The sequence below is a fragment of the Bombina bombina genome, chromosome 2 (genome assembly GCF_027579735.1).
Source record: "Bombina bombina isolate aBomBom1 chromosome 2, aBomBom1.pri, whole genome shotgun sequence".
In the NCBI taxonomy this organism is placed as follows: Eukaryota; Metazoa; Chordata; class Amphibia; order Anura; family Bombinatoridae; genus Bombina; species Bombina bombina.
In genome coordinates this window covers 1,439,712,290-1,439,735,061 of record NC_069500.1, presented here as the reverse complement: position 1 = coordinate 1,439,735,061, position 22,772 = coordinate 1,439,712,290, and positions in this window count along the sequence as shown.

The following is a 22,772-nucleotide window of genomic DNA, read 5'->3' as shown; positions in this document are numbered from 1 at the left end:
AGAGCAGTACATACACACCCCCAGTATACAATCTGTGACTGGTTCTGCTATCGCTGAAGATACGCCCTATGATTCACGCCCCCCGGTCATGCTGTAAGATTTCATACGTCAGAGCTGACAGGTTTGATTGACAGATCCGAGAACAAATCGGATACATGTCTTCTACAAAGGGCAACCAATTATGTCAGGAAGGTGGGCTTAATAGGCTCATAAATAACGCAGAGTAGCGGCGGCCCGCACCCCCTCTGAGGAAGCGTTCTGTGAAACACGCATCAGGGGTCCAGCAGGAGCAGCGTGGTCTCTCCTGTCTGCCGTTTTTAACCTGCTTGCCTTTGTCAAAACAAGAAATTTCTCGCTAATAGTTGGTTATTCATGGTGCCTACTTAGACTAATAGTTAAAAGTTAATTAGCCCTCGGATTGTAAGGGCTTAGCTTACTTTAGATATTTTCAAGTGGGCCCATGCTGATCTATATATTTCTAAGCACATAAATAATTATTTATGACTGGGTTTAAGTGTTTTTAAATTTTCTTCTCGCTACTACTCTGTGAATGTTGGTTCCTAGTTGAATTAATAAAGATTTAAATGTATGAATGTTATGGAACTTTTTAAATATATAGTGTAATCTTTATCTGAATCCATTATTTGGAGTTCATATGATATATAATTTGTGGCAATCTCTGCTGTGAATCCTATTGTATTCCTCATACAATTAGTTTTTCTAGTTGTTTAGTTCTGTTTTCTGAGATCCCACATCAGATATTGATCCCATTTGGTAATATTTAATATAACATATAGACACAAAATATATGTATTGTAATACAAATAAGGGGACTATATCTGTTATTACCTAACTCCAACTATCCCCCCACAACCTCAATTCTAAAGTGTAACAAAACTCTGTTATGCAAAAACTAAATAAATTCTGCTTAACTCTTAATTCACAACACTCTAACTCAAAACTTAGTAGATTTGGCCTAACTCTCCCTTCACTACAATCTAAACTTAAAACTAAACAGATTCTGCTTAACTATTTATTCACTACAATCTAAAGCCAAAACTATATCGATTCTGCTTAACTCTTCATTCACTACTACTTAAACTCTCAATTCATTACAATCTAAACACCAAAACTAAATAGATTCTGCTTAACTCACCATTCACTTCAATCTAAACCCAAAACTAAATAGATTCTGTTTAACTCTTTGTTCACTTCAATCTAAACCCAAAATTAAATAGATTCTGCTTAACTCTTCAGTCACTACAATCTAAACCCAAAACTAAATAGATTCTGCTTAACTCACCATTCACTTCAATCTAAAACCAAAACTAAATAGATTCTGCTTAACTCACCATTCACTTCAATCTAAACCCAAAACTAAATAGATTCTGCTCAACTCTCCATTCACTACAATCTAACTCAAAACTAAACAGATTCTGTTTAACTCTTTGTTCACTACAATCTAAACCCAAAACTAAATAGATTCTGCTTAACTCTCCATTCATTACTATCTAAACCCAAAACTAAATAGATTTTGCTTAATTCTCCCTACACTGCAATCTAAACCAAAAACTAAATAGATTCTGCTTAGCTCTCTATTCACTATAATCTAAACCCAAAACTAAATAGATTCTGCTTAGCACTCTATTCACTATAATCTAAACCCAAAACTAAATAGATTCTGCTTAGCTCTCTATTCACTATAATCTAAACCCAAAACTAAATAGATTCTGCTTAGCACTCTATTCACTATAATCTAAACCCAAAACTAAATAGATTCTGCTTAGCACTCTATTCACTATAATCTAAACCCAAAACTAAATAGATTCTGCTTAGCACTCTATTCACTATAATCTAAACCCAAAACTAAATAGATTCTGCTCAACTCCCCATTCACTACAATCTAAACCAAAACTAAATGGATTCTGCTCAACTCCCCATTCACTACAATCTAAACCAAAACTAAATAGAGTCTGCTTAAATCTCCATTCACTACAATCTAAACCAAAACTAAATAGAGTCTGCTTAAATCTCCATTCACTACAATCTAAACCAAAACTAAATAGAGTCTGCTTAAATCTCCATTCACTACAATCTAAACCCAAAACTAAATAGATTATGCTTAACTCTTCCTGCACTACAATCTAAACCAAAACTAAATAGATTATGCTTAACTCTTCCTGCACTACAATCTAAACCCAAAACTAAATAGATTATGCTTAACTCTTCCTGCACTACAATCTAAACCAAAACTAAATAGATTCTGCCTAACTCTTCATTCACTACAATCTAAACCAAAAAACTTTATAGATTTTGCTTAAATCTCCATTCACTACAATCTAAACCCAAAACTAAATAGATTCTTCTTAACTCTCCATTCACTACAGTCTAACACAAAACTAAATAGATTCTGCTTATCTCCCTATTCACTACAATCTAATCCCAAAAGCAAATAGATTCTGTTTAACTCTTCATTCACTACAATCTAAACCCAAAACTAAATAGATTCTGCTTAGCTCTCCATTCACTACAATCTAATCCCCAAACTAAATAGATTCTGTTTAACTTTTCATTCACTACAATCTAATCCCCAAACTAAATAGATTCTGTTTAACTCTTCATTCACTACAATCTAAACTCAAAACTAAACATATTCCTTTTTTTAAAGTTGTATTTATTGCCAACAGGTGGTACAATAACAAATTGTGTAGCCATTTCACACCACACAGGGTGTATCATAGAGGCACATTTCCAAAGAAAAAAAAAAGCATAAGATAAAAATAAATAATAGTAAAGTAGTATAGAGCAATATACTTTTAACAACAATGGGAGCAATCTACTCATAACATATTTTTTGCTTTGAACATTTCTTTTACCACCATGTTGGAGTTTTTATGTTTAAATTAAAACAGCGCTGTCTTAGCGTTATTACAATATACTGTACAAGTGCAACTAAAGAAGACATTCTAACTTCCCCTATAAAAAAAACAAAAACAAGAAAAGGGTATTTATGAGTTATATATATCCACCCCGTCCATCTCCCCCACCCACACTCTCCTTTTTAATTTTTACTATGAGTTCTAATAAGGTTCTCTATAGCAAGATAACCAAGACCCTGGTAATTCTTCTAATAGCACTAGTTCTGCAAAACTATCTGAACTCAGAAAGGAAGAGAGTATACATTTTTGAATATTTAATGGCTATGATTTAATTATAGGTAGCTGATTTGCTGATTTCAAATGAAAAGATTCAAATATTATTTGATTTTGCACTTCTTTAATAACCAATGACAAAGGCAGAGCTGAGATGGCTTTCCAATTTTTTACTATCAGATGTCTAGTTAGTAGAATTATTTTGTTCAATATTTTAGTCTGTAGGCCAGCACCTGAGGTCTGTGTATTTAGAAAAATAATAATGTCTGGCTCAAGAATAACATTTGTAACATATAGTTTATTTAGCCAGAACGCAATTCTTTTCCAGATTTGTAACATTTTAGGACAATACCAGAACATATGAAGTATATTCTGCTTTAGGATATGCACATCACGAGCATCTAAATAGTTGAGATTGGAACCTTCTTGATAATCTAAAAGGAGTAACATAGTAATTGTTAATAGGTTTAACATGGGATTCCTTCCAGCTCATTTATATCTGACATTTTTTAATTGTAGTAAAGCTTCATTTTATTTTTTCAGTGTCTAGAGTTGGGAAATGAAGTTTCCAACTATCACATGTCAAATTAAGAGATGGTAGGCTTTGTTTAGTAAGCATAATGTTGTACATGAGAGAGATAGAGAAAAGGTCAACCGAAAATGTTTGTATACATATTTTGAAATCAGACCAAGCAATGTATCGATCCATGTCTCATCTCATATTATCGATATCATGTCTTAATTGTAAATAGGCAAAAAAGTTATTTATAGGAAAATCAAACTGTTGAGAAAGAGTCTCAAAGGTTACACTATATCCATTATCTAAAAGTGTTTGATGGATAAATTTAAGACCTTTTTCTGCCCATAACTTAAAGGAGACCTGATTAATACCATTGCCTATTATGGGTAAAAATTCAGAGTAAGACTAATCCATACCTAGCAAGGAACAAAGCTTATGCCATGCCAGGATTATCTTTTTTATAGAGACTAAGCATTCAATGTTAGAGGGTAGGTTCCAATAAGAGCAATGAATAATGGCTCCAAGAGTAAAAGGATATATGAGAAAATTCTCAATGTCCGAGGAAGAGAACATATTAGTATCTGCCAGCCAATCTACCAAGATTTTAGCTAATATAGCAATGTTATGTATAGTAATATTGGGCAGAACAAGGCCGGTCATATTACATGGTTGCATCATAGAATGCAAGCTCAATCTGATTGGCTGATTGGATCAGCCAATCGGATTGAACTTCAATCTGATTGGCTGATTAAATCAGCCAATCAGATTTTTCCTACCTTAATTCCGATTGGCTGATAGAATCCTATCAGCCAATCGGAATTGATGGGACGCCATCTTGGATGACGTCACTTAAAGGTACCGTCATTCGTCGTTAGTCGTCAGGAAGAAGAGGATGGCTCTGCGTCGGCTCGTCTGAAGATGGCTCCGCTCCGGATGGATGAAGATTGAAGACGCCGCTTGGATGAAGACTTCAATCGGATGGAAGACTTCTTCAGCGCCCCTTGGATGATGACTTCTGCCGCTCCGGATCTCCTCTTCGGTTCCATCAGTGGTCGCTGGCTGAAGACGGCTAAAGGTAGGATGATTTTCAGGGGGTAGTGTTAGGTTTATTTAAGGGGGGTTTGGGTTAGAGTAGGGGTATGTGTGTGGTGGGTTTTAATGTTGGGGGGGGGTTGTATTTTATTTTTACAGGCAAAAGAGCTGAATTCTTTGGGGCATGCCCAGCAAAAGGCCCTTTTCAGGGCTGGTAAGGTAATAGAGCTGGTAACTTTTTAATGTAGAATAGGGTAGGGCATTTTTTTTATTTTGGTGGGCTTTGTTATTTTATTAGGGGGCTTAGATTAGGTGTAAGTAGCTTAAAATTGTTGTAATATTTTTGAAATGTTTGTTAATTATTTTTTTTATTTTTTGTAACTTAGCTTTTTTATTTTTTGTACTTTAGTTAGTTTATTTAATTGTATTTAATTGTAGTTATTTGTAGGTAATTTATTTAATTAATTTAATTATAGTGTAGTGTTAGGTTTAATTGTAACTTAGGTTAGGATTTATTTTACAGGTAATTTTGTATTTCTTTTAGCTAGGTAGTTATTAAATAGCTAATAACTATTTAATAACTATTCTAACTAGCTAAAATAAATACAAAATTACCTGTAAACTAAATATAAATCCTAAAATAGCTACAATGTAATTATTAATTACATTGTAGCTATCTTAGGGTTTATTTTACAGGTAAGTATTTAGTTTTATATAGGAATAATTTAGTTAATTATAGTGTAGTGTTAGGTGTAATTGTAACTTAGGTTAGTTTTTATTTTACAGGTAAATTTCTCTTTATTTTAACTAGATAGCTATTAAATAGTTAATAACTATTTAATAGCTATTGTACCTAGTTAAAATAAATTGAAATTTGCCTGTAAAATAAAAATAAATCCTAAGATAGCTACAATATAATTATTATTTATAATGTAGCTATATTAGGGTTTATTTTAAAGGTAAGTATTTAGTTTTAAATAGGATTAATTTAGTTAATAAGAATAATATTTATTTAGATGTATTTAATTAAAATTTAAGTTAGGGGGTGTTAGGGTTAGTGTTAGACTTAGGTTTAGAGGTTAATAATTTTATTATAGTGGCGGCGGTGTAGAGGGGGCAGGATAGGGGTTACTAGGTATAATGTAGGTGGCGGCGGTGTCCGGGAGCGGCGGTTTAGGGGTTAATAACTTTATTATAGTTGTGGCGGGGTCTAGGAGCGGCGGTTTAGGGGTTAATAACTTTATTTAGCTGCGGGGGGCTCCGGGAGCGCTGGTATAGGGGGTAATACATTTATTTAGTTGCGGCGGTGTAGGGGGGACAGATTAGGGGTGTTTAGACTAGGGGTACATGTTAAGGTGTTAGGTGTAGACAGCTCCCATAGGAATCAATGGGATATCTGGCAGCAGCGAACATGAACTTTCGCTATGGTCAGACTCCCATTGATTCCTATGGGATCCGCCGCCTCCAGGGCGGCGGTTTGAAAACCAGGTACGCTGGGCCGTAAAAGTGCTGAGCGTACCTGCTATTTTTTTGATAACTAGCAAAAGTAGTCAGATTGTGCCGAACTTGTGTGCGGAACATCTGGAGTGACGTAAGAATCGATCTGTCCGGCGGATCTAAGCTTACGTCACTAAATTCTACTTTTGCCGGTGTGTAGGGCTTGATAACTAAGGCGAATCAGCCTCGCCACAAATACGCTGCGGAATTCCAGCGTATTTGAGGTTGACGGCTTGATAACTAGAGGCCATAATCTTTAAAAGTTATAACTTTATAGATATTTTTAGACGAATTCCTTGTTATCATAAAGCCTGTTTGATCTGGGTGTATGATCTTATCAAGACAAGAAGAGAGTCTAATAGCTATAATGGCAGCCATAATTTTATAATCTGCATTCAATACAGATATAGGTCTGTATGAAGCAGGATCTTTAATATTTTTACCTTTTTTAGGTATCAAGGAGATGTTAGCTGCCGAAAAATAATTTGAAGTAGGATTGTTTAAAAGATAGTAGTTATTAAAAAGTTTCTCAAGTGTATATTTGAGTAGCCTGAGGAAACAGCCTTTGTAGCTGAGAAACTAGTTGCAACTGTTTTTAAGCAATTGTTTTTATATTGGGGTGTTGTCAATTCACATCCCTTGAATTTTTAAATAAATTATTTTTATGGAAGTCTAAGCCTGATCGTTTGTTTGGAGATATTGGTAACCATCATCCTGCTGCAGGATCAGTGTAGCTGGGTCACTGTGATTCCCCAGCCTGCCTCAATCAGCTCATAGGTGCTGCTCCCTTTGTGAGTATACAATCTTCAAGTTTGCCATTTGTGCCATTTATATTACATTATTGCACTAGGAGGTGCTCTCCCATCTCTTTTTTGATTTCTTGTTCAGATTCTACATTTGTTTCCATTGAAGCTCCATCATCCAATTGCTGGATCAGTGTAGCTGGGTCACTGTGATTCCCCATCCTGCCCCAATCAGCACATAGGTGCTGCTTATTTTGTGAGTATTTTTCTTGCACAAATTCTATTTTTTGTTTATTATCTTGCAATATTGCACTAGGAAGCGCCCTCTTTTCTTTGTGATTCATTTCCACAGATGTTCGGTTGCTTTGTTTGTTATAAGTGGAGCTGCCCATCAAGCCTTCTATCAAGTGTGAATATCATACTACCAACCATACCTGGACTTTACCAAAAGAATTTCTTAAAGATTTCAGCACTATATTGAGTATCAGTACATGTTACATAGCTGAGGCCAAGAATCCAGCTAAGTTATTTCCACTAGGTGTATGGTTTGAGATTTATTATTGTTTTGTTGCACATCAAATGTTGTTAACTAACTAATATATGTGAATAGCGCCCCCTACAGTTGGATACCTAGGTATCATCAACAGGTTTGGGTAGTCAAGTGTATATTTAATGTTGTCAGCAAATATTTTCAAATATTCTACTGGTAAGCAGTCCGGACCGGCAGCTTTATTTAGCTTAGCCTTCTCTATTGCCTTTAAAATTTCATCTATTGAAATAGGCATATTTAATGCTGTGAGGTCCGTATTTGTAATTTTGTGTGTTTTAATTTTAGACCAGAATTTTTTTTGGTTTAACCTATTAATCTTTTTCTCAGAATACAGTTGTTGATAATATGTATAGAAAACTTTACTTATATCTTTAGAGCCTGTATATCTATTTTTCCCTTCTTTGATAGCTAATATATAATTTTTCTTTTTTCTATTTCTTACAAGTGTGGCTAGATATTTAGCAGAGCATCCATGAAACCCTCTATAGTGCATATTAATTTTTAATTCCTCTTCTTGCAAATTTTTATTTTAATAATACGTCTCTCTCTTGCCGTGCTTTAATATATTTATTCCAGTTATAATCGCTATGATCCATATAATATTTTCTGCATGCATTTCTGACTTGGTTAGCGAGTTGGATTTCAGTAGCATTAGCTTTCTTTTTTCTAATAGACATGTATGCTTTGATCTCACCACATAACACTGCCTTAGAAGCTTCCCAAAAATTCTATATCTTATTAAATTGTGCAATATTATATGTACAGTAATCTTTCCATTTCTGTTTTAACCAGAATAAAAATCTGGAGTTATTGTATAGATATATAGGGAAGAAAAAGCTTTGATTTTTATCTTTGTGTCCAACTAGTGTATCAAATACAATTAATATAACTGCATGGTCAGATATCATTATATCATTTATATGAGCATCAAATTTTAAAATGGATAGTGATTCTGAGATTGATAGATAATCGATTCTGGAAAAGGATTTATAAGATTTAGATTGACATGTGAATGTAGACGAGTCAGGATTTTTGATCCTTCAAATATCTATTAATTTCAGTTTAATTATTAATATTTAGCCTGGTTATTATATTTGTTCCTGTGTTTTATACCGAATCTTTCTAACTCAGGGAAGAGATACTTATTAAAGTTGCCTCCTACAATAAGATTTTGTATTATGAAAGGAAATCGTTTAGCCTTTACTTTGTCCCAGAATGTGGGGGAAACTTATTTGAACTGTAAATATTGCACAAAATTAGGTTGGTCTCATAGGGGCCCATTTATCAAACTCTGAAAGGAGCTTGTGGGCCCGTGTTTCTGGCAAGTCTTCAGACTCACCAGAAATGGCAGTTATGAAGCTAAGTTAAGACCGCTGCTCCATAACCCTGTCTGCCTGCTCTGAGCAGGAGGACAGGAATCGCCGGAAATCAACTCGATTGAGTACGATCGGGTTGATTGACACCCCCCTGCTGGCGGCCCATTGGCCATGAGTCTGCAGGGGGCGGCGTTGCACCAGCAGCTTTTGTGAGCTGCTGGTGCAATGCTGAATATGGAGAGCGTGTTGCCCTCCGCATTCAGCAATGTCTTTCGGACCTGATCCGCACTGTCGGATCAGGTCCGCAAGACATTTGATAAATAGGCTCCATTGATTTGAATTTGTAGTATAATGTTCCTTGCTTCTATATACAAAAAACCTATTAGTAAATAGGTACAAAAAAGATAATGCTGCAAGCACAAAGAATCACAGTGTATGTAAAATATAACTTTTATTTAGTTACTTTTTAAAAGTGTTAATATACTGTATGAAAAGATGCTGACAAGAAATACTTAAAAACATTTCTCTGCTGACAGTTGATTAGATTGAAACTGAAAATGTTGTTCAGTATTTTAGTTAAGGTTATGAACTGGGAATTATTAAATATTATTAAGCTTGCTGGTTGATAATATCTTAAGTGCAGGCTCGGTTTGCTAAGGGTAAAATATCAATTAGAAAGAGAGACCGTAGTCTTTAGTAGTAACCATTGATGAGCCAAAAGGTTTAACTATGAATAAACCCTTAAGCTAATATCTTTTGTCCCATTACCCATTTTTGGACGAACAAACATAAATTGTAAACCACAAGTTAAGTCTAGCAGAGAGCTCATTAAAATTAACAAACACACACACACAGAACCCCTGCACTGTCGCGTTTCGCATTACGCTTCCTCAGAGGGGGTGTGCCGGGCTGCAAATTGCTGTTACTTATGTGAGTAGAAAACATGACTACTTGGGGGGTCAAGTCCTATTGAAGACTACTATTGGTCATTGTCTTGTTATGTGCTACCAATCCGAGAACGGCTGTCATTGTCGGCACTGGGATATGGGAGGAGATAAAACACACCTACTGTGACATGGTTAATAACATGTTGAGGATTGGTTATTGACTCAAATGAGAATGTTGGTATCCATAATATTGTCCGATGTGCTTAAATGTGTAGTAATGCAAAGAATTATCATGATATTGGGTTTTAACTTTGCATGTATTCCCTGTATATTAAGTACTAACCCCACTAGCTAATGCGATCATTCCTATAAAGGAGGGTTACTGATGTTCTTAATTCAAGGCTGATGATTATATGCTGTCAGAATTTCAATATTCTTAGTTCATTATATGTAAAAATAACTGATTCTGTCTAACACTTCAACGGATTAAATATGATTCTTTTAAAGTTAGGTCCTGTCCAAGACTTCTATGGGTCATTCTCTTATTGTGTGGTACTAATCCAATATCAGTTATCATAATCGTCACAAGAATGTGGGAGGAGAAAGAACACGCCTACTATAACGTAATTGGTAACGTGTTGAGGATTGGCTATTGACTCCAATGTAAAGATTGGTGTCCATAACATTGTCAGATATACCTGAATTTATCGTAGAACATTAGATTACCATTATATTGGAAATCAACTCAGCATATAATGCATGTATATTATGTACTAATACCTCCTACTAGTGTGGTCATTTCAGTAGGGGAGGCTTACTGGTGTTCATAGTTTCAGGCTGATTATTATATGCTGTCAGAATACTGAGATTATTGGTTTATTATATACTAGTCCTAAAGCCTGTTCACACGGGCCATTTTTTGAAGTACAGCGGTCCCACCCCTTGCACTCTCTCCCTCCCCCTCTCTTTTGCTCTCTCTCTCTCCCCCTCTCTTTTGCTTTCTCTCTCTCCCTCTATTTTGAGCTCTCTCTCTCCCCCCTCTCTTTTGAGCTCTCTCTCTCTCCTCTCTCTTTTGTGCTCTCTCTCTCTCCCCTCTCTTTTGTGCTCTTTCTCTCACCTCTCTTTTGCGCTCTCCCTCCCCCCTCTCTTTTGCGCTCTCTCTCCCCCTCTCTTTTGCTCTCTCTCTCTCCCCCTCTTTTTTGTGCTCTCTCTCTCCCCCTCTTTTGCTCTCTCTCTCGTCCCCTCTCTTTTGTGCTCTCTCTCTCCCTCTCTTTTGCGCTCTCTCCCCCTTCTCTTTTGCTCTCTCTCTCCCCCCTCTCTTTGTTCTCTCTCCCCCCCTCTTTTGCTCTCTCTCTCTCCTAACTCTTTTGCGCTCTCTCTCTCCTCTCTCTCTCCCCTCCTCTCTCTCTCCACCTCTCTCCTCTCTCTCTCTCCTCTCCTCTCTCTCCCCCCTCCTCTCTTTCCCCCCTCTCCTCTCTCTCTCTCTCCCCCCTTTCCTCTCTTTCCCCCCTCTCCTCTGTCCCTCCCTCCTCTCTCCCCCCTCCTCTCTCTCCCCCATCTCCTCTCTCTCCCCCATCTCCTCTCTCTCCCCCCTCTCCTCTTCCCCCTCCTCTCTCCCCCCTCTCCTCTACCCCCCGCTCCTCTCAATCCCCCGTCTCCTCTCTCCCCCCTCCTCTCTCTCCCCCCTCTCCTCTCTCTCCTCTCTCTCTCCCCCCTCTCCTCTCTCTCCCCCTCTATTCTCTCTCCTCCCCTCTCCTCTATCTCTCCCCTCCTCTCTCTCTCCCCTCCTCTCTGTCTCTCAGTCTACCCTCTCTATCTCGTGACCGCACACGGCCATGCCTCTTTCATGGCCATTCACGCCCGGCCACGCCCCCTTTACTTCAGCCATGCCCCCACTCATGCCGGCCACACCCACTTCTGCCGCAGATGAGATCAGTTAGGGCGTAGGATTCAAAGGCTAGGTGTGCTTGTCCTCGTGCTATCTCTACTGCTCATGACAGCTTTGGACAAACACACTTGGCCTTTTATATAATAGGATGAATAATGGCTGATCTTGTCACATTAACAGATTAAATATGATTCTCTAAATAATGGAGGACATAGAATTAAAATATTACCTAGGTGAACTTCAATCCTATTATCTGATCCAATCAGCCAATAGGATTGAGCTTGAATTCTATTGGCTGATTGGATCAGCCAATAGAATGCAAGCTCAATGCAAGCTCAATCCTATTGACTGATTGCATCAGACAATAGGATTTTTTCTACCTTAATTCCCATTGGCTGATAGAATTCTCTCAGCCAATTGGAAATTGAAGGGACGCCATCTTGGATGACGTCACTTAAAGGTAACGTCATTTAGTGTTAGTCATCGGAAGGAAGAGGATGCTCCGCGTCAGATGTCTTGAAGATGGACCTGCTCCGGATGGATGAAGATAGAAGATGCTGTCTGGATTAAGACCATTCTGGAGGACCACTTCTGCCCGGATACGATGAAGACTTCTGGCTGTCTGGAGGACCACTTCTGCCCCTTTGGGTGAAGAAGTCTCAAGGTAGGGTGATCTTCAAGGGGTTAGTGTTAGGTTTTATTAAGGGGGGATTGGGTGGGTTTTAGAGTAGGGTTGGTTGTGTGGGTGGTGGGTTTTAATGTTGGGGGGGATTTGTACTTTTTTTACAGGTAAAAGAGCTGATTACTTTGGGGCAATGCCCTGCAAAAAGCCCTTTTGAGGGCTATTTGTAATTTAGTATAGGGTAGGGATTTTTATTATTTTGGGAGGCTTTTTTATTTTATTAGGGGGATTAGAGTAGGTGTAATTAGTTTAAATTTTTTTTAATTATTTTATTATTTTCTGTAATTTAGTGTGTTTTTTCCGTAATTTAGATAATTGAATTTAATTGTATTTAATTGTAGTTAGTTTAGGGAATTAATTTAATTATAGTGTAGTGTTAGGTGTAATTGTAACTTAAAGGGACAGTAAACCTCAAAAATAATGTTATATAATTCTGCACATAGCGCATACTTTATAAAACATAATATTCCCTTTCAGACCCACTCTCTGTGCTCTTCTGAGCGGGTCTGTTTTTTTCACACACCTCGGGCCAGCTGTATAGTCACAGCCCGGCCCGACCGCGCCATTATACACAGTGCAGCTCGCTCCTGCTGTCAGACAGAGCAGGAGCGAGCTGCACTTAGTGTTACGGCGTGGTCGGGCCGGACTGTGACTATACAGCTGGCCCGATGCGCTATGTGAAAAAAACAGACCCGCTCAGAAGAGCACAGAGAGTGGGTTTGAAAGGGAATATTATGTTTTATAAAGTTTGCGCTAATATAATGTTATATAATTCTGCACTATGTGCAGAATTATATAACATTATTTTTGAGGTTTACTGACACTTTAAGTTAGGTTTTATTTTACAGGTCAATTTGTATTTATTTTAGCTAGGTAGCTATTAAATAGTTAATAACTATTTAATAACTATTGTACCTAGTTAAAATAAATACAAAGTTGCCTGTAAAATAAAAATAAACCCTAAGCTAGCTACAATGTAACTATTAGTTATATTGTAGCTAGCTTAGGGTCTATTTTGTAGGTAAGTATTTAGTTTTAAATAGGAGTTATTTAGTTAATTGTAGTAATTTTATTTAGATTTATTTAATTTATATTTAAGCTAGGGGGTTGTTAGGGTTAGGGTTAGACTTAGATTTAGGGGTTAATACATTTAATATAGTTGCAGTGACGTTGGGGGCGGCAGATTAGGGGTTAATAAAATTTAACTAATGTTTGTGAGGCGGGAGTGCAGCAGTTTAGGGGCTAATATATTTATTAAAGTGACGGCGATGTCCGGTCGGCAGATTAGGGGTCAAAAATGTTGTTTAAGTGTTTGCGATGTGGGGGGGCTCGGTTTAGAAGTTAATAGGTAGTTTATGGATGTTAGTGTACTTTTTAGCACTTTAGTTAAGAGTTTTATGTTACGGCGTTAGCCCATAAAACTCTTAACTACTGACTTTTAAATGCGGTAGGAGTCTTGACAGGAGAGGGTGTACCGCTCACTTTTTCCAAGACTCGTAATACTGGCGTTAAGAAAATCACATTGAAATGATAGGATACGCAATTGACGTTAGTGGATTTGCGATATGTTAGAGTCGAGGAAAAAAAGTGAGCGGTACACCTGTACCTGCCAGACTTGTAATACCAGCGGGCGTTAAAAAGCAGCGTTGGGACCTCTTAGCGCTGCTTTTTAACCCTAACGCAAGACTTGTAATCTAGGCGTAAGTGAGTAATCATCTATGCTTCTATGTCTGCTTCTATGTTGATAATCCTATAAGTCAATTTTCTATTTCTAAGAATAGCAACACCAGTCTTCCTACTTGTACAAGAAGTGGCTATTACTTCACCCACCCATTTAGACTTTAATTTGGGTATTTCACTGTCTTTAAGATGTAGGTTATTAAAACATTATAGCTTTCACTGAGTGCAAGGGGGTGGGGGGAGAGAGGACCGGTGAGAGTGAGGAAAAAAAGAAAAAAGAAAAAAAGGGGGGTACAGCATTCTAAAATAAAACCTGAACCATATATACATAATAAAGGGCATACGTAGCAAGGAAGACCCTTTTAAATATACAGAAAATTCTTTCTGCTTCCATACTTATTACATTCTCTTTTTATTGAAGAAACATCAACCATTTAGACCTATATGACATCTAGAGCTTGAGAAAAGAGTCGTTTTAACGTAGTAAAATATCATTTATCAGCAATGAAATCTCTAGCTTCTGCTATAAAGTTCAACGCAATCCTAACACCGTTTTTTTTAAATACCATTCTGGCAGGGTATAGCATACGTGCATTTAATCCTTTACAAATGACAAATGACCAGCTTTCCCATATTGCGATAGCGTAACTAGCACTAGCTGGTATAATACCGGTATATTAAATTATCTGTTGCACATCAAAGGTATTAAGCACCAGTCACACTTTTTCTGACAGGTAATCTTACTCCTAGAATTTTAATGAAAAACAAATATTACTGATTAAACCAGATCCAAAGAATAAACCAAGTTTACTTTTATAGGAAACATTACGAATGAATTAAGACTGACAGTCCCATTGTTTTCCTGAAAGGTAAATAGTAGTATAAAGCAACCCAAAACTAAACAGATTCTGCTTAACTCTTTATTCACTACAATCTAAACCCAAACCTAAACAGATTCTGCTTAACTCTTCATTCACTACTGTGACGAGATCTCATCACTGTGCATTGGAGGAGCCTGGTTGCCCACCGACTGCCTTTAGACTATGGCCCCATGTTGAAACGTTTGATTTTCCCATACAAAGACACGAAAGCCGGGTCATTCTGTACTTGGCCTACTTGAACAGTGGTACCCCAGATAGCTATGCCATGGAGCCCATTTGTATAACGAAAGACTATGTGAAAGACTTGGCTCCATGGCAATTAAACTGTATTTTCTGAGACAGGTTTCCTGGCATCAGCTATTGTTTACTGTAATTAGGTTTAGGTGATACGCTTTCACCTTGTTTAATCACCTCCAGAGTCCAGACTGCTAGGTGCCAGGAAGGAATCCATTGTTTTCTTGTGTTTGATTGTTTATTTGGTTACGTAATGTATTTCTATTGTATCCTGTAAAAAGGGCATATTTCCTCTATCCATGGAGGTAATTGGATTTCTTCCCAATTACCCCCAGGATAGAGAGGAGGGGTTTACTGGTACCAAGGGTAGAATTTATGCCTGAGTCACTGTGATTGGCTAATATACTATACTCATCCCAATCTCCCATCTGGTCCCCTAGGGGAGTGTCCACCAGGTGGGAGACCTGCATAAATACCGGGCATGTAGCCCTCAATAAAAGAGATTTTCCTGTTTTACCCTCAAGGCGGAGCTTGGTCTCGTTCTTGGGGGGATTTACTGTATGCTGTTAGAGACTGATTGCCAGGAGTGTAAGCCACTGGGGTGCTTTTCCTGTTCAGCTGCTAGCAGCTATTCATGAGGTTCCGGTTTGGGAGTTTGGTGTTCTGCGGTAGCTACCTGTGTCTCTGTAAGGGAAGATCTGCTAAACGGCAGTTTAACCCTTTTATGCCTAGGGGTGCCGTAACAATTGGTGGCAAGCGGCGGGATCATTCCCACAGCCAGAAGGACAGCTACAGGAGGCACCATTCCGTGGATTTACAAGTTGGGGGCAACGCATATCCCTGTACAGTGCCCCTAAAAGCAACAGAATGGAACCAGCAGTGTTATACGAGGAGGAGGACCTGGATGGCCATGATGCATTAAGGAAAGCCATCTGGTACCAGGCCCTAGATAATGTACAATACCAGCGGGTGAGAGTCTCCCCAGTGAAGAGCAGCGGTTGCAGAAGCAAGTGGCCCTGCGGATGCCCTTCCTGGGAGAGCAGCCCCTGGAGGAATGGGTGAAGGAACTAGAGCACCGGGTATGACAGGAGCTATGGCTGGAGGATGCCTACCAGGCGCTCTAGTGGTATATGGCACAGTATATACCCTGGACAGCCGAGCTTGACAAACCAGAGGGAGAGGAGTTTGATGGTCCTGGCTTGTTATGGGAGTTCTTTGCACAGCCTGACTTCGGGAGCCCTGCGCAGACCAGACTTCAGGACATTTTCCACGAGAGGGAAGCTAGGCATAACTGGGATGACCCCCATGAGGTAGAGCAATACCTGGCTCACCTAGCAACCCTTGAGTGGGAACTGGATCAGGACTACCGAGATCTCTTCCACTCCATTGGGAAGGCTCAGCAAGAAAGCAAGGTGACAGACCTAGATCCAGACCCGTTCAGCTGGGAAGATATTGTGGATATTTACTGGGAAGGACCAAAGGTGGCTGGTGGAGATGGGACCAAGGTCTCTCCACTGGTCCTGCAGGGAATTGGGAGCCCAGTCCCCATTCCCCAGCGGCAGGCTGAGTTACAGGGGGCAGAGATAGTTGGTCCTGTCCCCAAGCAGCAAAGGGATATGCAGGGAATTGGGAGCCCAGTCTCCATTCCCCAGCAGCAGGCTGAGTTACAGGGGGCAGAGGCAGTTGGTCCTGTCCCCCTGCAGCAGCGGGAAATGCAGGGAATTGGGAGCCCAGTCTCCATTCCCCAGCAGCAGGCTGAGTTACAGGGGGGCAGAGACAGTCGGTTCTGCCAACCATCAGCAGAGTGATATGCAGGGAATTGGGAGCCCAGTCTCCATTCCCCAGAGGCTGGAAGTATGTATGGGAGAGGTGCTTGTTACCCCCTCTCCCCAGCGGCAGCTTAACACACCAGGGGGAGACAGTAAACCCCACAATCGTGCAGATGGGACCGTTGTCTCTGCACTTACAGCACAGGGGGTAGGTACAGTTGGTCCTGTCCCCCAGCAACAGGGCTGTTTAGCCAAAGGGGAGATGATCAGTCTCCCCCTCCAGCAGCACAGCTATGTATCCAAAGGGGAGACAGTTGGTCTCCCCCTCCAGCAACCAGGCTCCCACCAGGCTACTTCCGTGGTAGTGCTGGCACCCGGGCAGAGTACAGCTGGTCTCTGCCCACCTCACAACCCACCAATTCAGCGTACCAGTCCCCCACACAGCTGTGGTGAGGCACCTGGACATGGACAAGTTTTCCCCGTACTCAGGTGTAGTAACCATTTATTGTGGGTGGGCTGTACTACTAATTGTGTTTTATGGGTGGGTTGCTTGACTAACCAGGGCACTGACTGGCAGGAGGTCAGATACCCTGTTAGTCTGTTTGGAAAAGGGAAGAGATGTGACGAGACCAATCTCGCCACTGTGCATTGGAGGAGCTTGGTTGCCCTCCTGCTGCTTTTAGACTATGGCCCCATGTTGAAATGCTTGATTTTCCCCTACAAAGGGTCATGCCGGTTCTGCCGGAGTGTCTCACCAGGAGGGAGCCGTGTGACGGACCCCTCTGTCCTGGAGCTGTGTTGCTCTCCTGGTTGTAAGAGAGACAAGGCCGCTGCAGAGCGTGGCATGACGTGGAGGGGAGAGTCCTATTGCTGCCAAGCCGATAGGGTAAGTTGCTCACAGCCCCGTGAGGTGCAAATCAATTGTGGCTAAGCGCAAGCCGCAAAAAATGTAGAGGAAAAAGAAAATGCAGCACTCGTGGGACACCGGCTAGTGATAAAAAGTCAAAACTTTATTCCATTGTTTAAAATCACAGGTAGGATCAGGGAATTAACCCCTTACGCGTTTCGTGCTCCAACTGAGCACTTAGTCATAGGGATGTTTGCTTAGACCGGACATTGCCTATTTAAAGGCACAATGTCCAATCAAGCAATGTTTCAGAAAAATTAAAAAAACAATAATATAAAAACATGTTAACATTGAACATGATCATCTTACAATATGAATGCATAAGTTTGCTAAACATCTGTTTGTTATTAATGTAAAAATATGCAATTTTTTACCACATCATAATTCCGTAGTATTGTATGGAACAACATACTGCTTCAAAAAGCGTCAGAAATATTGATATTATAACAATGACATTGGTATGCTACATACACCCTGTATATGGAAGAACTCTTACCCAATATCTTTAACTTTTAACTAACCTACGGCTAGATTTAGAGTTTTGTCAGTAACGACCCGCGTAGCTAACGCTGGCTTTTTTCTGGCCGCACCTTTAAAATAACTCTGGTATTGAGAGTCCACAGAAAGGCTGCGTTAGGCTCCAAAAAAGGAGCGTAGAGCATATTTAACGCAACTGCAACTCTCGATACCAGAGTTGCTTACGGACGCGGCCAGCCTCAAAAACGTGCTCGTGCACGATTCCCCCATAGGAAACAATGGGGCTGTTTGAGCTGAAAAAAAACCTAACACCTGCAAAAAAGCTGCGTTCAGCTCCTAACGCAGCCCCATTGTTTGCTATGGGGAAACACTTCCTACGTCTGCACCTAACACTCTAACATGTACCCTGAGTCTAAACACCCCTAACCTTACACTTATTAACCCCTAATCTGCCGCCCCCGCTATCGCTGACCCCTGCATATTATTATTAACCCCTAATCTGCCGCTCCGTAAACCGCCGCTACTTACATTATCCCTATGTACCCCTAATCTGCTGCCCCTAACACCGCCGACCCCTATATTATATTTATTAACCCCTAATCTGCCCCCCACAACGTCGCCTCCATCTGCCTACACTTATTAACCCCTAATCTGCCGAGCGGACCGCACCGCTACTATAATAAAGTTATTAACCCCTAATCTGCCTCACTAACCCTATAATAAATAGTATTAACCCCTAAACTGCCCTCCCTAACATCGCCGACACCTAACTTCAAACATTAACCCCTAATCTGCCGACTGGAGCTCACCGCTATTCTAATAAATGTATTAACCCCTAAAGCTAAGTCTAACCCTAACACTAACACCCCCCTAAGTTAAATATAATTTAAATCTAACGAAATTAATTAACTCTTATTAAATAAATTATTCCTATTTAAAGCTAAATACTTACCTGTAAAATAAATCCTAATATAGCTACAATATAAATTATATTTATATTATAGCTATTTTAGGATTTATATTTATTTTACAGGTAACTTTGTATTTATTTTAACCAGGTACAATAGCTATTAAATAGTTAAGAACTATTTAATAGCTAAAATAGTTAAAATAATAACAAATTACCTGTAAAATAAATCCTAACCTAAGTTACAATTAAACCTAACACTAGACTATCAATAAATTAATTAAATAAAATACCTACAATTACCTACAATTAAACCTAACACTACACTATCAATAAATTATTTAAATACAATATCTACAAATAAATACAATGAAATAAACTAACTAAAGTACAAAAAATAAAAAAGAACTAAGTTACAAAAAATAAAAAAATATTTACAAACATTAGAAAAATATTACAACAATTTTAAACTAATTACACCTACTCTAAGCCCCCTAATAAAATAACAAAGCCCCCCAAAATTAAAAAAATGCCCTACCCTATTCTAAATTACAAAAGTTCAAAGCTCTTTTACCTTACCAGCCCTGAACAGGGCCCTTTGCGGGGCATGCCCCAAAGAATTCAGCTCTTTTGCCTGTAAAAAAAAAACATACAATACCCCCCCCCAACATTACAACCCACCACCCACATACCCCTAATCTAACCCAAACCCCCCTTAAATAAACCTAACACTAAGCCCCTGAAGATCTTCCTACCTTATCTTCACCATACCAGGTTCACCGATCGATCCAGAAGATATATTACATATGTAACAATGTTAGTAACCTCATATAACAGTTATATTTACTACAACACAATTACATACATATATATATACATACACACATACATATATATATACATTACATGTGTAATAATGTTAGTAACCTCATATAACAGATATGATTAGTACAACATAATTACACACACACATATATATACATACATTACATGTGTAATAATGTTAGTAACCTCATATAACAGTTATAATTAGTACAACATAATTACATATATATATATATATATATATATATATATATATATACATTACATGTGTAACAATGTTAATAACCTCATATCACAGAATTAGTGCAACATAATTACATATATATATATATATATATATATATATATATATATTCATTACATGTGTAATAATGTTAGTAACCTCATATCACAGAATTAGTACAACATAATTACACACACACATATATATACATACATTACATGTGTAACAATGTTAATAACCTCATATCACAGAATTAGTACAACATAATTACATATATATATATATATATATATATATATATATATATTCATTACATGTGTAACAATGTTAGTAACCTCATATCACAGAATTAGTACAACATAATTACACACACACATATATATACATACATTACATGTGTAATAATGTTAGTAACCTCATATAACAGTTATAATTAGTACAACATAATTACATACATATATATATATATATATATATATATATATATATATACATTACATGTGTAACAATGTTAATAACCTCATATCACAGAATTAGTACAACATAATTACATATATATATATATATATATATATATATATATATATACATTACATGTGTAACAATGTTAGTAACCTCATATCACAGAATTAGTACAACATAATTACATATATATATATATATATATATATATATACATTACATGTGTAACAATGTTAGTAACCTCATATCACAGAATTAGTACAACATAATTACATATATATATATATATATATATATATACATTACATGTGTAACAATGTTAGTAACCTCATATCACAGAATTAGTACAACATAATGATACATTTGCCATAAGACAGGTTTATCTTGTTACCTGTAAGCAGCGGAGCAACAAGGTGTTGAGTGTGCATGAGTCTGGGCAGATCTGATTAAAGTGTCCTGGCACACAGAGGGACTGAACACAAACTGTCACACTCAGGAATTACTGCTATGCAAATGCACAAGGAAGCTGTGTTGCTGGTACCTGCACTGTGGGACCATACAGGTGTCTGGATATTTATATTACAGTCACAGAATTCCTACATTAATCCAGGTCCCCTCTAAAGATACTACCCTGAGAGAGCTACTAACTTATTTAGTTAAAGGGACGCGGTACCCAAATTTTTTCTTTTGTGATTCAGATAGAGCATGACATTTTAAGCAACTTTCTAATTTACTCCTATTATCAAATGTTCTTTATTCTCTTGATATCTTTATTTGAAATGCAAGAATGTAAGTTTAGATGCCGGCCCATTTTTGGTGAACAACCTAGGTTGTCCTTGCTGATTGGTGGATAAATTCATCCACCAATCAAAAACTGCTGTCAAGAGTTCTGAACCAAGAAAAAAGCTTAGATGCCTTCTTTTTCATATAAAGATAGCAAGAGAAAGAAGAAACATTGATAATAGGAGTGAATTAGAATGTTGCTTAAAATTGCATGCTCTATCTAAATCACGAAAGAAAAATTTTGGGTTCAGTGTCCCTTTAAATAGCTTTCAACCAGTTCAATTAGATTGTAACAACAATAACCATCATTTTATTAACCTTTGTGTGCGTGTTCTGTTTGTGATTGCATGTGCATCTGATCCATTAAAGGGGCCGATTTATCAAGCTCTGTATGGAGCTTGATGCCCCTGTTTCTGCGAGGGCCTTCAGGCGAGCCGGAAACAGAAGTTATAACACAGCGGTCTAAAGACCGCTGCTCCATAACTTATCGGCCTGCTCTGAGGCCGCGAACAGAATTTGACCTGATCGAATATGATTGGGTTGATTGACACCCCCTGCTAGCGGCCACAAATCTGCAGGGGGCGGCATTGCACCAGCAGTTCACAAGAAAAATAAGAGCGTATGCAGTCGTGTTTGTGTATGTATTTGTGTGTGCATGCATATGTATATGTGTTTGTACATGTCTATGTTTGTATGGGTGTATGTGTTTGTGTATTTGTGTATGCATGTGTATATCTGTTTGTATGTGTGTATATGTATACAGGTATATGTTTTTGTGTATGTCTATGTGTGTGTTTGTATGTATGTATATAGGTGTATGCTTTTGTGTGTGTTTTACAAGAGAAAGGAGCCAACGGCACTACTTATCTATATATATTTGGTTATTAATAGTGATGTCGCGAACCTAAAAATATGGGTTCGCGAACGTCGAACGCGAACTTCCACAACTGTCGTGAACGGGCGAACCGGGCGAACCGCCATAGACTTCTATAGGCAGGCGAACGTTAAAACCCACAGGGACTCTTTCTGGCCACAATAGTGATGGAAAAGTTGTTTCACCTAACATTCCTAAATTGTTTGGAATAACGTGCTTTAAAACATCAGGTATGATGTTGTATCGATCAGGTAGTGTAAGGGTTACGCCCACTTCACAGTGACAGACCAAACTCCCCGTTTAAAGGGACAGTCTACACCAGAATTTTTATTGTTTTAAAAGATAAATAATCCCTTTATTACCCATTTCCCAGTTTTGCATAACTAACACATTTATAATATACTTTTAACCTCTGTGATTATCTTGTATCTAAGCCTCTGCAAACTGCCCCTTTTTTCAGTTCTTTTGACAGACTTGCAGTCT